Source organism: Triturus cristatus, chromosome 5_1 (genome assembly GCF_964204655.1).
Source record: "Triturus cristatus chromosome 5_1, aTriCri1.1, whole genome shotgun sequence".
NCBI classification, from domain to species: Eukaryota; Metazoa; Chordata; class Amphibia; order Caudata; family Salamandridae; genus Triturus; species Triturus cristatus.
In genome coordinates, this window is record NC_140587.1 from 697,277,890 (window position 1) to 697,291,329 (window position 13,440).

Consider the following 13,440-nt stretch of genomic DNA (forward strand, 5'->3'; position numbering starts at 1 on the left):
GCTGCCACTTTTTCCCCACGCTGCGTCGCTGCCCTGTGTTTGCAGTCCATCTCTGCGTCACACTTCGTCATTCCACAGCCCAGGACATCACTCCACGGACTGCACCGCTTCCGTGGCCCCAGACTACAGTCTGTGTACGCTATGTTAAATTAGGAAGACATACCTTTGTATCTATCGAGCAGGGCCCTCAAATTGACAGTGTTTTCGGACTGGTCTCCCAGTGTGTGGTGAAGGCGTGTCTCTCAGCAGCCCTCACGTCCCCCCTTATCTTGATCGAGTATTCTGACAGTGTTTTAAGGCAGGGCTGTGTACAGATTGACGGCCCGTCCTGCAGCAGCCTGGCCCTGGGTAGCCTTGACTGTCCTTTCACCCCACAGGCTGCTCGGTGCTCTAAGACCCTCTCCACACGCTCCAGGTAGACAGATGCACAAGATGCACCGGGCACGTACCTACTTGAAAGAGTGCAGCTGCAGAGTGTTTCACTTCAGCAGCACATCTCCTGCTACGACAATGTATTTGAGTATACATCGTTTGAGCAGCAGGACACTCACCAGGGAGTGGTCTCGTGGAACACGAGATTACGTACTTGCTGTTTAAGTGTCAGCCAGAGTTTAATTATGGGGCACAGTGAGTTATTCATAGATAAATAAACTACGAGGGTGCTTTCTTCTACTTTCCACTCCTCTAAAGACATAGTTCACACGATCACAGACCCGTGCAGTGAAGCTTGTCTTTCAGCCTTTGGAAACACAAACGGCTTGTGTTCCAGGGATGTAGCTATCAACAGTACAGAAGGTGCAGTGGCACTGGATCCCTTGAGTCTGAGGGATCCAACGCACCCGCCTGTAGCTGTTTTTTACTGCCAATGCCAAACCCAGGGATGTGGAGCCAATTTCCCCTGTTTGTACCAGGGCATATGGCAACCTTCTATGCCACTCTTCTGCTTATGTAGTTGTGTTTGTGATACTTCACCAGACAGCACTGTGCACACACTGGGTTCATTAACTGTGGATAACCTGTGGAGGAGTACATTGACATATTGTACGTGCATAATGGTTACATTTTAACTTGTGAAAGAAGGGCACTGGTTTAAAACAAATATCGGAGGCTATTGCTAAACATTCCTGTATTTAATATATTTTAGAAAGCAATGTTTCGTTTTTAGGAGGAGAAACCAGCATTGGCATAGCCAATAGCTCTTGCCTTTGGGACCTTATAAGTGTTTAGCCATGCAACAGCTGATGTTGTTGCACCAAGGATATTGTGCTGCATAACTAAACACTTATAAGGTCCCAAAGGCGAGACCTATTGGCTATGCCAATGCTTGTTTTTCAAATGCATCCTGTTTTCCTTTAAGGAAAATGGGCTGCATTTAAAAAAAAAAAAAAAAAAAAAAAAACTGCTTTATTTAAAAGCAATCCCTGACATGGTGGTCTGCTGAGCCCAACAGGCCACCATACCTGGGAGGGCCTGTCATTCCAAATGGGGTCGCAAATTGCAAGAGTCTCATTGATATTCATGAGCCTCTCTATTTGCAACCCCATTGGGAATCGCTAACAGTGTCTCTTACAATGTTGTACATTGGATGTAGGGCCCCGCTATTTGCGTCTCAGAATTTGCCGCAAATTGCGAGGCGCTAAATCCAATGGTCGTACACCTGGCCCTTAGTATCTCAATACCACCAAACTCACAGGTATATGAGTAGTATCTCAATACCACCTAACTCACAGGTACATGAGCCAAAATGGTCCATTTTTGTGGGCTACTTTGTGTGCAGTCTGAAATGGACAGGGCTCCCATTCTAAACACTTTCTACAGTGTTACATTTAGCTTCATCTTTAGAAGGTCCAAATATGGTTACAAATATTTGAGGATTTCAGCTCCAAGTAATAAGATGACTGACTGTTGGAGATTTGGCATTAGTGTAAAAAAAAATTCTAGTAATTTCCCTTAATATTTGTATATCCAATATGTTCATTTGGTTGAGTATTCGAGCAGTTAGAACTTCCTGTTACTTTCTAGGTATGTTTTATATGCTGCAGTCATTCTGTTCTTTTGGCTGCCTGTGCACATTGTTCTATCAATCAACGATTTTAGATAAGTTGGTAGTGTTGGATTTAGACAGAGTCTTGTGCAATAGATAACTAGTTTTATTTAAAATTTAGCCTCAACACTACAGAGGTCGAATTTGGTTCGCAGAGCTTCCCTTGGAATCTCTTGGGCCAAGATGCGGCCCTGAATTGAAGGAGCTGTATTCAGTATTTTGCAGTTCTGTAACCTATTTCTGCCCTCATAATACAGCCCCATAGGTCACTGACGAAATAGTCTTCATTTTTAGATTTAAATCTTTTATTTTATTTGAAAGACAAAACAAGATGCATCAAGCAATAAACCCTAAATTGTGGTCCATAAGCAGTCGTAATGCTACACAGAGCATCAGAAATAAACAAAAGTAACGTCCCGACTCCTGCCCCCCCCCCCCCCCCCCATCCTGCCTCTCCCCCCCATCCTGCCTCTCCCCTCCGCCTACCGCCGAAAAAAGAACTGAGCATGGCGCTGGGCAAATCAATGGATCTGAGGTTGGGTAAGATCTTGTGACAGTGAGGGAAGGCGCAGCAGCCCCATATACCTGGGGCAGGTGAGCTCGTGGAATTCAGAGCACAACAAGGTAATAAAGGGGCGCCGCAGATCTGCACAGGAGGCCCCATCCCCCTGGAGCAAGAAGAAAATGCGCTTCATGCCGATTACATACCACAACCTATGTAGCCACCCCTGCATCGTAGGAGTTCTGTCCGTGCCCCAGTGAGACAGTATATTCTGTAGTGCCACCCCTAAGGCTATACCCATTTGCCTACCTTTACGGGACTTGAGGGGAAATGGGAGTCTGTCAGAGACGCCCAGGATGACATATTCCGGAAAGCGTAGGATATTGGTGTCGAAGTGTTTGTCAATCTCATACAGAACCTGTGTCCAGTAGGCTTTAAGAGTGGGGCATTCCCATAATAAGTGAAACAGTGTGCCCTCGGCCCCACATCCCCTCCAGCAGCTCGGGGAGCGGCTGGGGTTGCTCTTATGCAGCCTGGTGGGGTGAGTTACCAGTATGTCATTATCTTAGTAACAGATTCTACAGTGGAAATATTACATGCTGAATGTCTGGCCCTGTAGTGAATGTCGCCCCATTCTTTTTGAGTTGATGTCCACCCCAACTCCGTTTCCCACTGTTTCTGGCCTGCAGATTTGGTCACTTGTTCCGGGGGGGCGTAGGATGTTGTACAGTCCTGTGATGAGTCGTTAAGTGGACCGCTTAGGAAGCAGCCACCGCTCATACGGGGTAAGCCGTCTTTCTGCACCCTGGCGTATCTGGTGTTGCATAACCCAGTATCGTATCTGCTGATAGTAGTACCGATCAGTTTCGGGCATTGCAAAATTTGATCGGAAATCCTCGAAAGACAGGGGCCCTCGACATTGAAAAAATGCCCTATGGATCTGCGGCCTTCCTTGTCCCAGTGAACAAAAGCTGCCTGATCAAGGCCCAGGGTGAAGTCAGGATTGTTGATGATGGGGGTAAGGGACGATGGGAATGTGGTAAGACCTTGTGTGTAGCCCTAGCGTCCCATGCTTTTAAGGTGGCCCGCACTATTGGAGTCCAGGGGGTCTGAAAGGTCTGCAAAGGAAGGGAATCTTCCACAAGGGCTGGCTGGCTAGTGCTTGATCCATGAAGAGCCAGTGTTTCTCAGATTCTGGTTGAGCCCATTCTAGCAAGGAATGGATATGTGTAGCCTTATAATAGCGATCAAGGTTGGGAATTCCCAGACCCCCTCCCCAGGAGGCCTAAAGCTCATATCCCTGCTTATCCGTGGTTTCTTGTCCGCCCAGACAAAGGAGGAGAATTCAGTCTGGAGCTGTTTCAACATACCTGAGGGTGGCTCCACAGGTAGGGTCAGGAAAAGGTATAAGATTTCAGGGAATATGCTCATCTTAAGGGCTGCTACTCAGCCCAGTCACGAAAGGCCAAACTGCCGCCAGCGTTGCAGATCCCGCCGTGTCTGTGCCAATAAATGAGTGTAGTTTAATGTCTCATAGGTGGATACTGATAGTGTTATGCTCAGGTAAGTAATGGATTTCTGATCCCAACTATGGGACACAGCTGGTCAAGGGCGCCGATGGTTGGTGGCTGTAAGGAAAAACCCAGGGCCTACGATTTGGCCACATTAACTCGAAAACCAGAGGCAGCTGAAAACTCCACCAGTTCGGCAAAGAAAGCCGGAACAGACGTTTCGGGGGTCCCGAGCGTGGTGAGGATATCGTCCACGTACAAGCTGATGGTGTGCCGCTCTCCCCCAAAGAGAACCCCTCTATTCTGGCATCGACGGAGAGCACTACTCGCTCCTCTGACTGCGCCTTGTCCAGGAGGTGAAGCAGTCTCCTAGTGTTTTCGCTGCATTGTCTGGTCGCGACTAATCCAGCCTGATCCGGCTCTATCAATCCCGGCATTAGCAGGCCCAGCCTGGCCGCTAGTGTCCCAGTGAAGATCTTAAGATCGATATTTAGCTGGGAGATAGGCCTGTACAAGGTGCAATGTCTGCCATCCTTTCCGGGTTTGGTCAAGACTGCTACTGATGCCAGGAGTATCATGGGTGGTATGTCTGAGGTGTCTCCAATTGCATTAAAGAGGCGGGCCAATATCGGGGCTAAAATCGAGCAGAAAGTTTTATAAAAGATTTCGGTAAACCCATCTGGACCTGGGGATTTAAGGAGCTTGAGCCTAGCAATAGCAGAGATAACCTCTTTAACCCGGATCGGGCTAGCTAAGGAAGAGGCCTGATCTATTGTTAGGCAGGAATGCGTTATGCCCTGATAGTACGCGGAGGGATTCTGTGCTGGTATTTGCTGCACAGAGTAGAGTTCTGCATAAAAGTTCCTAAATGCGCGAGATATATACACCTCTTGCGTAAGTTCAGCTCCCCCAGCATCGAAAATCATTGGGACTACTTCAGCCTGGCGCTGAGTGCGCAGTTTGTGAGCCAACAGGCCGCCGCATCTGTCCCCTCCTGTATAAAACATATGTTTCAAGCGGAGAGCAGCGTATTCAGCTCTATCCAGGTCCAGACTAGCTAGCTGAGCTCGCACAGTCTTTAGCTGACTCCATACCCTGGGAGCCCCCGTCCGTTTGTGGATCCCTTCTAATTCTGAGACCTGCTTGGAAAGCTCCTCCCTTTTCCCCCTGTGTAGCTTGTTAGCAGCAGAGTACGTGGGTGTAAATTCACCACTAGTTTAAGTGTTTCCCACAGGGATACTATGGAGGTTTCTTGAGTATCATTTACAACTAGAAAATCCTCTAGCGTCTTAGTGAGTCGCGCAGTGAGTTCAGGGCGGTAGAGGAGTGTATCCCTGAGCCTTCAGGAGTAGGATGGTCGGGGGAGGGGGGAAATAGCAGAGTTGTGGTCAAGGTCGCATGGTCAGATAGCGCCTATGGTTCTATAATCGAGTCCTGTGTGGAAGAAAGAAGGGACCGGGATCCCATGAAGTAGTCTGATCTGGCATAAGTCCTGCAGGCGTGGGAATAGGAGGTGTAGTCTATTGTATGGGGGTGAAAGTGTCGCCACACGTCAACTAGGCCCAAGTCATGTAACCACTGTCTGCCCCTGTCAGATAAAGCCCTAGTCTGTCCCTGCCTCTGAGCCGAATGGTCCAGGTGGCCGTCAAACACAGTATTCAGGTCGCCCCACAGGAGTATTTGCTGGTCCGGAGAGGATGTCAAGTCTGCCACTGCTTCACGTAGGAATGTTTCCTGGCCCTCGTTAGGAACATAAATATTGGCTAGCGTAAGCGTGTGCGTCCCCATGGTCACGGAGAGCGCCAACAGCCTCCCTTTGATCTCTGATACCTTTGCCCCTACGACCCCCGGAAAAGTGCAGAAGATGAGGATAGCAAACCCCGCCCTCTTAGTAGGGAGAGAAGAGAAGTATTGCTGTGAAAAGGCCTTAGAACGCAACCTGTGCGTGTCGCCGTGCAGTAGGTGGGTCTTTTGCAATAAACAAATATGGGCTGTGGAATTCTCCAAATAGGACAGGATAGCCTTGCGCTTGATAGGGTTGTTGAGCCCTTTCACATATAAGGTCAGTATTTTAACACTCATCTAAGAGGACGGTGGGGGCAGGATGGGATGCAACGCGAGGAGGTAAATCGCGCCCCCCCGCATGGGGCCATATGGGATCTCAGACAAGGAGGCTTGGCTAGGTGGTGGTCGCGCACATGCAAGGAAAACAAAAGAAGCGCGGGGGGGGGGGGAACCTACTAAATAAAATAACCAGACCCCAACATAGCAAGAACATGAGTGTGGTGAAGAGTATCAAACAGTCAATGTCCAAAGCGTGCAGCTCCTTGGAGAGAGATTAAAGGGTACCTGTGGTTTCCCCCCCCCCCCCTCCCCCCAGGCAAAGCCCGTTCAAATGTCCAGAGTGTTTCCAACGACGAGTGCTAGCGACAAACCATCAGTTCTCTGCCTGGTCGACTCGATCTTCACTCCGAAGATGCTCATGTGAGAGACGCCAGAACCGCCCGCCGCTCTCTGGCCATAGTGTCCGAATCAGGGCGTGCTGACGGGCTAGGGGGCTTGATGGTGGTCCAGCCATGACCACTTTGGCGTCTGTGACTTTGGTTGTTCTGGTGTGGCTTGTCCGCTGCGGGTTCCTCGATGCCCAGAAGTTTTTAGGCGACAGAGAGAGAGCAAATCTGTCTCAGCTTCATCTTGAAGTGAAAGATCAGTCTAAAAGGGTGCCCCCAGGAGTACTTAATGCCAGCATCACGGAGGTAAGACGTGATAGGACGGAAAGATTTGCACTTGAGCAAGGTGGAGGCTGCCAAGTCCTGGTGGAACACAGGCTTTTGACCTTTGTTTGTAAAGTCCGTGTGATGCCGGGCCTCACGGAGGAGCCGTTACTTTAACTGGTAGTCATGTACACAGGTCAAGATGTCTGCCAGGGTAGCAGGAGCTGCCCTCCTAGGGCACACCCTGTGAGTGCAATCTAGTTTGATGGAGAATTCTAAGAGTTCGCCTAGGATGGAGCATAAGAGATCCACCACCAGTGCCTCGATGTTGCCATCCCCCTCGCCCTGTGCCATGCCAAGGATGCGGATATTGTTCCGTCGGGACCTGTTCTGCAGGTCCTCCGTATGGGCCTGGAGGTCTAGGTTCTGTTCCGGCAGCTTTAGGACTTCCTGTTGGAGGCTCTCTAGTTCTTCGTCGCGCCCTGTTTCGGGCCGTTCTAGGGTGTTGATCCATTCCTCCAGGGAGTCCACATCCCGGCATATCTCCCGCATATCCGCCAACCACTCGCCCTTCATGGTGGACAGAGCCTGACGAAGGGAGGAGAAAAGTGACTCCCGGAAGGATCGACTGACCGAAGCCTCTGGGCCCTCACTGCCTTCAGTCTCTTCCGAGTGCTCGCTGTGGGCTGGCCCTCCCCCTGCTGTGCTGTCGATTTGAGCAGCAGGTCCTTCACCGATCTGTCCTTCCTGCCATTGCACCGCAGCGTTAGTGACTCCCAGGGTGGACGCGGGCCCGAGGTGGAGGACTCCGTAGTGCTGAGCAAGGAGATGTGGGGTGTTACTGGAACTGTAGCCGTTACGGCAGTAGCCTCCCCCCCGCAGTGTACCTCTGTTGCATTGGGCTCTCCCCTCGTGCCTCGGATCAATCACCAGTGGAGGGGTGCTTCGCTTTCGCCCGAGGCCCACTGCTAGGGCCCCTCTGCCGTGGTGCTGTCCCGCCCCTGCCTCGCCCCCGCTTTCACCTCCTGGTGAAACCCGTGCTCGGGCTCAGGTCTCATCGGGGCCACTGTAGTGATATAGGAGGCAGTCTTGAGGCTGGTGGGCAGGTGAGCTCAGCCAAGCCTCCCCAACCTGGGCCGTTCGTGCCTCCGAATGCGCCGGTGCCCCCAGATGGACCGCTGTGAAGCTCGGGTCGCTCAGGCCTCACTACAGGCCTCGCCTCTGGATATGGCCTTATGCGCGGTGTGTGCACCTTCCCTAGGTCTCGGAACGTCGCCAATCGCCGCCCTGGGGGTTCCCTTCCTGCCAGTCACACCAGGGAGGGCCCTAGCTGATGAAGTGGCTGCGCAGAGTATCTGCGAGTCCGCTGCCGGCGACAGTTCTGGTGTCCAGTGGCTGCCAATGGTGGGGCCCACTCAGGCCTGCAGAGCCAGGGCCTCGCATAGTGCACGCGGCCCGGGCCTGCCGCTGCCGAAGCCGATGTGGACCCACTCCGCATGCGGCTGGAGATACTGCTCGAGTCTCGGTGCTGGGGCGGTCTCCCTGTCAGTCACGGGGACCGCTGGAGAGCATGCCCAGGCGACCTCCGCGCCAAGCCTTCCGCAGCAGCTTCCAGCGAGCCGTCATCTCACCCCGGCTGCTCCGCGTTGGCTCAGAAGTTGCCTCCGGAGCTGGGATTTGACTCTCCAGTGCCCATCCTGTCCCCGAAAGTGCGGAGAAAAGCCTGGCGGGAGCGGAGAGCGACACAACTGTGCCCTACGAAGATGCCATCTTGGCCACGCCCCATAGTCTGTCATAAACAGCAAGACAGTGAGGAAAAGAGAAATGGGGCTACGTCCTCTTCCCCTGATTAATAGAATAAACAACGTGGACAAGCCCACAAAGAAATATGGTCACTTCAGGTGACTCAGTAACCTTTACCGGAGCACAAAGATCCCTCACCCACCAACCTAGTTAGTGGCATGCTTCATCATTGGGGTCCCAGCTGGGCTGCCGAATGCAACTCAGCTGTGCTACAACGCCTGATTACAACGGAGCGGGTTTTGTGATGTGATGCGAGTGGTCTGTGTGATGTGAAGAAATGTTAAAAATGTCTCTAAGAAATATCCTTATGAAAAACTTTAATAAAAGGTTCTTAGGACATGATTAAAAACTCGGACGGGATATGGTGAAGGTAAAATTTGTGCTTTGATATCCCTGAAATATAGGTCAAATAGTTTCAGCCTTCTATGTGGATCGTGAGGCTTTCATGAGGACCATCGTGTAGTGGCTAAAAAAGTGGAAGTAGCCACAGAAGTGCAATATCAGCACAGATACTAAAGTGTGCTGTGAGTGTGGTGTGCATGCTGTACTTACTGACCCATTGAAGTACACCAAAGTTGGTCCGCAGATTGTGATTTTTGTGATTTGGTGCAAATCTGTTTAGCAGTTTTTGAGTAATGAAGGTTCCAAAATATTGTATATCTGGGCGGTTGGTTGCGCGAGAGGCTAAAGAGATTCTCTCGGGCGTGCCAATTTTAAATTAGCGCTCTCAGACTCCTGCATGAGTGAAGGCTCTGATTGGCTGCTAGCAAGATGAAAAAAATGTTGCTGGCAGCTATTACTTGACCTGGGGACTTAGTCTCCCGTCCTGAATTTTAAAAATAAAAGTGACATAAGGGGGCAGGGTAGGGATACCCTACTCACTAGGCCCCATTAGGGGGACCCAGAGGCCAAAATAAAAATAAAAAAAATCTGCAATTTTCTCTTCGGTTATGTAGTAGTCATGCAGTGTCGAAAACAAAATGTCCCATCTCCCAGGGCCTGTTTCATTAATATAGAGAGAGTGGCGCCACGCCCATTCTCCGAGCCTTATTCACCCCCGGGACCCCATCCCATGGGGCATGATTCATTAAATATGGGGAGAGGGCACACAGCCCGTTCCTTGAGCCTTATTCCGCCCCAGGGGCACCATCCCCGGGGGCCTGATTCATTGATGTGGAGGAGAGGGCACACTGCCCCCTCCCGAGCCGAATTCTGCCCCAGGGACTCTGTCCCTCGGGCCTGATTCATCAAATGTGAGGAGAGGAGCAAGCAGGCAGGAAAACCTGTGTTTGCTCCCACCTGGCAGGAGCATTTTTGAAACTCCCAGCTGGTGTGAGCTTTAAAATGCTCCCCCCAGCTGGGAGCAGACATTTTGATCTGTGAGACAGATCAAGATATGGAACCCACCTAGAGTGAGCAGCATAATATCTGCTCCCTGCGGGCGAGAACAATGCCTGCGCCCGCAGTATGCGGGGAACAGGCTGGGGACGTGCATAGTGTGGGGATGGCTGCATGTGAAAGGTTTGCATCACTCATGACATGTTGTTTGATATCATTTATGACATCACTGATGGCATCTCAAATGACATCATTGATGGCATCAATGATAACATGATTGTAGGAGAGTAGGATCTGCACTTATGTTGCCCCCACTTTTTTTTCTGATGTATACACTGGTTTTTGGCTATAGTCAGGCTGGGTCCCTGCTAATCAGGGCCCCAGTCTCTCTGTTCTCTCTAAACGACTTGGTGTGCATATTAGATGCACTAGTGATTGGATACTGTGGTACCTTATGAGCCCCTAGTATATGGTACCTTAGGTACCTAGGGCATAGGTACTTCACAGGCCTACCAGGGGCTGAAGCATGTCTTATGCCACCCCTGGGAAGCATTCTCAATCTGACACCACAGGCCTGCTACTGCAGCCTGTGAGAGGTAGTGTTAGCACTCCTCACTGAGATATAGGTTTCTATATCTCACCATACACACACATATAAACCTATCAGCCACCCCTATGGCAGGCCCTATCAATCCTGAGGGCAGGGTGCTTGGTTTACAATGTGAGGGGGTGCCTCTGCCTGAGCAGGGCCCCTCTGCAGCTACCAGAGTCTATTCTCTATGGCTGTTTGTGGATGAGGTTAAACCATATACTCTTAAGTGCATTAAAATGCTAACTTTGGAATGACTGCATCAAAACATGTTGTGTTTGGTGTCAAACAACTTGGAATCATACCCCATATCAGTCCATGATGTGGGAGCATGATCCCACCCTTCTACAGGGGACGACATGTAAAACGATAGAAATTCTATAGAGCCTTGGCATCACAAAATGGATGCCACCAGCACAGACATGGGGCTGCCCTCCTGCTGCTGACTGAAATTCGCAGTGGAGGAAGCCCAACAAAAGGCATCCTGTCACAGGGAGGTGTCACCACCTTCCAGACAGGATTTAGTGTATTGGGGCTGGGTGGGTGCACTCCTAGAGTGCTTTGAAGTCCTGCACTGGGGGAGCAGTAGGCTCCTCTGTGCATATGCCATCTCAAACCGGTTCAGGGGCTACCTGTCCCTGCTCTGGCGCGAAACTGGACACAGGGAAGTGGGTGTAACCACCCCCTCCCCTCACCCTCCTAGAGAAGTGGCCATAGAGCTGGTCCCTCCCCTATCTTCACTATAAGATAGCAAGCTTTGCCATTGCAAATCAGATAACCCTGGACGACGCTCTACAAAGAAGAATCCTGGCCCTTCGACATTCCACTACCTATGGAAGACAGAAGAATCTCCCTTGGAGTCAAGGAGTGACTCCCCTGCTTGGCAGGCACCAAGAACCTTAATCAACGGTTTCAAACTTTCCCGCTCCCACCGGAGTACGAAGTCCCTGCTGCCCCGGAAGTGGATTTCCTGACTTCTCGACGGCCATTGTGAGTCCCCAGCAGAGCTGTGGCGAGTGGACCCCACGAGTGACAAGGAACAGCAATACCCGGGGACCGTGCACTTTTGTCGAGTGCAAACCCTTCACGAAGACCTACGGACTTGTGCATTGGACCATTTGTGGCCCAAGCCTCCAGCAGGTTTTGCAGCGAAAATCAGAGGCCTACCCCGTCCCGAGTGATCGTGGGCTCCTGTGAAGCATTTCCTGAAGAGGCGCCTTTGCGATCCCTTGCCCGTTGGCTTGTGGGTCACCCGAAGACTTTCTTATCGACTAAAAGGGCTCCCCTGGTTGCTCCAGGCCTGCCCTCACTCACCCTCGCTGGGTGAGTCCCTCAGACCTTGCTGGTCTGCACCATCGACTTTCTTCAGTCTGCACGAGACTAGCAGTTGCCAAGGCTTGTTGGCTCCAATCCGGTTCCCAACACCGCCATCAGCCGCAGACGTCGTGGGACACTCCGAATCCAGCTGCTGGTCATCGTCGAACTCTCCTGGACCTCGTGAGCGAAGAGTCAAAACATCATCGACGACCTGAAATCACCCGACATCCGTGGTCAGCCATCTTCCTGGCCACCGGTCACTGGCAAGTGACTTTGAACACTGTCCCTTCAATTTTCAGGTCGACTCCATCTTGAATCCACCCTTGGATTCCACCGGACACTTCTTCAGCCGATGCAAGCAGCAAGTCTTCTTTGGACTCCATAGAAAACAGCGACACGACACCAAAAGACACCTATGCACCCGGCTTCCCTGGGTGAGGTAACTCGGGCACTCCGGTGCCCTAGTGTGTGTTGGCCCTCGAAGTACTTACCTTGTAAGTGGCTTGCTTGTAGACTTCCTCGAAGTACTCTAGAACTTTAAAAATCCAACCGCGACTTGCACCATTATAATCAATAGGGAACCCGCGGCTGTGTTCACACACTGCACGTGTCTCCCGTGGGCCTGTTACTTACCTGCTAACACTGCAGTAGTGAAGCCCCAGCGATTCCCCAGGCCCTAGGCCATGTCATTTTGCAAGTCGACATTCTTATACCATTTTTTTAGTATATGGTCTGGTACGCCCCTAGGGCTCCAGCCATATTTGTGCTTAATTTTTTGTGAAACGGTGACATTTAAATGTGTATCTGGCTTTTAATCTCATAAAGAGATTAGTAGAGTGTGTCTAGTAATAAATACATATATATTTGATATATACCTGTGTGGTGTCCTTTCATTTGGTAATTCAAGAGAATATAAGGTAAAACAAGCTGCTTTACATTCCTCTGAGACTTAGCCTGAAGGCTGCTCTCCACAGCTACCACTAGGATAGCTTTCTTTAAAAGGTTGTCTTAAACCTATCTACCATAAGAGTCGAATTGGACTGGTGCAAGGTGGCCACTATAACTAGTGACCAGCGTATGCCAGGCCAACTTCTCACAATGATCCAAGCTTCCTTAGTACACATTACTCTATAATCTAGTATGGCATTAGAGAAAGTAAGTACAAAATAGATCAGAATAATAATAACCATCATTAATGTCATCGCAGATACATCACTTAGGTGTAGCAAGCATGTGTTATGTGCAACATTGATTCTATACCATAAACTTCATTGGTAGCCTAGTTCATATTAACAATCAACCACAGATATATGGGAAACCCTCATTTGGCATGGTGTTAAATATGTATACAACTGTTCAGAGAAAGCCAAGTTTTTCAAGATACTCAATGTCTGTTCTAAAATTAATGCCCTACCATAGATCGCTTTTATCTGTATCAAACCCCTAACAGTCACCAAACCTACATTGAGAAATGAAATTGATATGAGTAAAAAAGTGGGTACTGGGGGGTGTGGCCTGAGGCATCAAGATGGCGGTCACACTCTAAGAGTGCTCTGGACCCCCTCCATCATCCGCCTTGCATCCGCCGCCGATAGCTGCCATCCATTGTACCTGTCTGCTGC

General features: G+C 50.4%; 1 protein-coding gene across 3 annotated transcripts in view; it reads left to right on the forward strand.

The window, feature by feature from the left end:
- The window catches only part of PRKDC (protein kinase, DNA-activated, catalytic subunit), a 2,754,228-nt gene that overhangs the window by 1,175,592 nt on the left and 1,565,196 nt on the right, over positions 1-13,440 (forward strand). The gene's annotated exons all lie outside the window — the stretch shown is intronic.